This window comes from Rattus norvegicus, chromosome Y (assembly GCF_021556685.1).
Source record: "Rattus norvegicus strain SHRSP/BbbUtx chromosome Y, alternate assembly SHRSP_T2T, whole genome shotgun sequence".
In the NCBI taxonomy this organism is placed as follows: domain Eukaryota; kingdom Metazoa; phylum Chordata; class Mammalia; order Rodentia; family Muridae; genus Rattus; species Rattus norvegicus.
The window spans coordinates 46,892,669-46,895,541 of record NC_141555.1 but is presented as its reverse complement, the minus strand read 5'-3'; positions in this window follow the sequence as shown (position 1 = coordinate 46,895,541).

Genomic DNA, 2,873 nt, shown 5'->3' with positions numbered 1-2,873 from the left:
ATTACATCATCTTTTTTTCTTATGTCCATTTGCATGGAAAACTTTTTCCAACTACTTAGTCTGAGGTTGTGTCTATCTCGGTTGTTGGATTGTGTTTCTTGAGTGCAACAGAAGGATGGTCCTGTTTTTAAATCTATTGTGTTAGCCTGTGTCCTTTTACTGTTGAATAGAGGCCATTAATGCTTAAAGGTATTAATGAGAAGTGATATTTATTTCATGCAATATTGATGTTGTGGAAGCAGAGTTTTTTTGCTTGCATCCTTTTTATTTTATTTTATTTTTTCGATTGGGATGTTTGAGTGTGTATGTGAGTATTAGATATGTTCTGTAGGGTGAATGGTTTTTTTTGTTTGCATGTTTTTTGTTTTTTGTTTTTTGTTTTCTTTTTTGGTAGCTGTTAGAGTATTCATGTGAATATGAGATCCCTTCTGTAGGTTATGCTGTGTAATTATTAATATCTAGTGGGAGGCAGTGATGGTTCAATTTCTGAAAATGCATCAATATAATCCAGGATATAATGAAACTGAAAGAAAAAAAATCACATGATAATCTCATTAGATGCTGAAAAAGCTTGCAAAAATATTCCAACCCCCCTTCATGTTAAAAAAATGAGAGCGATCAGGGATACTAGTTCTATGCAGAAACATAATAGAGGCAACGGAGAGCAAGCCGGTACCCAACATCAACCTAAATGGAAAGAAATGTAAAGCAATTCCATTAAAGTCAAGGACAATGTAAGGATGCCCACACTCCCTACTCTGTATAGTATTTGAAATTCTATCCAGGGTGAAAGCATGGTTCAAATTTGGTTCAGACATGGAGTATGGCCAAGGCCTGTGAAGGAGGAATGACACAGAGCTTTAGAAATCCTGGGGTATGGCACACTCTTCAGCACAGTCTCGTTGGACCTTGGTGAGGCAGGAACCCAAGGAGGACTTCATGCAGAGTGTCGGTCGGTTATTGCACTCATATCTCTCTTAATCTAAGAAGTGCATGAAAATCCTCATGGAGTTTCCCACCACTCAGAGGGCAGCGCCGTTGGAATTGGCAATAACAGTGGTCAAGGTCTTTTAGGAATTGCCTCTGGGGCAGATCAGTGCTTCCATCATTGCCCGAGGAAATGTAGTATGGTCAGCGACGACCACCAACCTTAAAACGCATTTGGAAAAGTAAATAGTTTGTGAAGCCGGTTAAGATGTTGTCCCTACTGACTCTGATGTAAAACACAATTTATGTAACAATTTGATGTTTGGAAAGTCTGGGACCTTTAAAGGTCAGGGATCAAGAACAATGGCGGCATAGGCTAATGGTGTGACTGTCACAAAGGCTGGACTGTTGATAACTGATTTCTGACTGAGTTTTACTCTCAGCTCCCTGATTGATTTAATAAAGATTGCCAAAGATGTGCATTCTGATCATTAAAAGCAGATATGACATTTTTATGCAGATGTTTAGATTTCTGTTTTTTTTAAGATTATTATAAGGGTACTCTTAAAGATAAATAGTACAATACTTAGCCATTTCTCTGTAAATTCAAATTGCTTACTTTTGAAGTTACGTTGGTCTTGAGAATAATTAGTTTTCTTTAGGTGTACTATAAAATATTTGTTCTAATACAGTATTGGGTATCACCTTATTTCAGCACTAAGCTAGAGAAGAAAACAAGAACATGATCACATTTGTGTAATACAATATTCAATAAATTAATGGTGTATAAGGGAAATATTGTCTGTTGGGAAACAGAGAAAACCTCGGAAATTGAACTATATGTTACAGCAATGAACCTGGGAAGAAAAATATTATCTAGAAGAATCTCATATACTCCATGTTTCTAAATCTTTTCTACCCATGCCGAGCCCCTGACTATCTTTGTCCATTCAGAGCATGTAACCACTAAGGAAGCAAAGAGAAGTCTCTAGATTTAGAGAGATGGAGTATGTGAAGGTTACCACTGTGTCACAAGAGACACTCCTGGAAAAGGCCCTCTCGAATCTGGTCAATGTAAGGAAGGCTGTTCAGCAGGTAGGCCATGGCATTTCTCAGTCATCATCATTAGGCCCTGCCTGTAAAATCTCTTGTATCCTGGAGAGCCCTAGCTCCTTCTGTGAGGTCACAAGTGTTGTTGTGACTGCATCTGCCTCTCAGATATTCCTTCAGTACCTCTAAGGCTTACTAATTGGCCTTTAATTCAGAGTGAACAGCCATTTTTGAGGGAGAAAAGGAGGATGAAGAGGTCAGAGATGGAGAGAAGGAAGATGCCCTTTTATCTTGGTGTAAAAAAAGGAAAAAAATACGTGGTCCATTGGGGAGCTAAATTAGTCCTGGGTAGGTTTTTAGTGGGTTCCTTGAAGAGACAGCCTTGATCTGAGTCTTCCACATATGGGAATCAGGAGCTGGGATCCTCTCAGAAGCATCTGGACTTCCCTGTTCTTATGGCTCCTGGAAATCAGAGAGTTTATATAATTCATTTCTTTATTCCAAAAGCAAAGTGTTGGAAAGGGCACAGTTGTTTCCTGCGAGCCTATGGCCTTTATTCTTTTTGTCAAGAAGAAAAATGTCCTAAGGAAGAAGGGATGGGCAAGTATCTTGTCCTCAGCTCAGAGTAAACTCCTCCAGGATTATGATCCCTATAGAACAGTTTGAGTCTGACACTGATATCTGGGAGAGAGAAGTACTTCTAGTTGAGATTTCATCATCTCAGTCTTTCACTAGTATTACTCTAACTACCATTCCCTGACAGTGACCCTTGAGATTTCTGAGTCAATAGTTGAGATTAGCTAGCAGTTTCTTTTCTTTTATTTCTTCCATTTTTTTTTATTTTTTACCAAATTTTATTGCTTTCTTAACTGGATATTTCTATATTTCCATTTCAA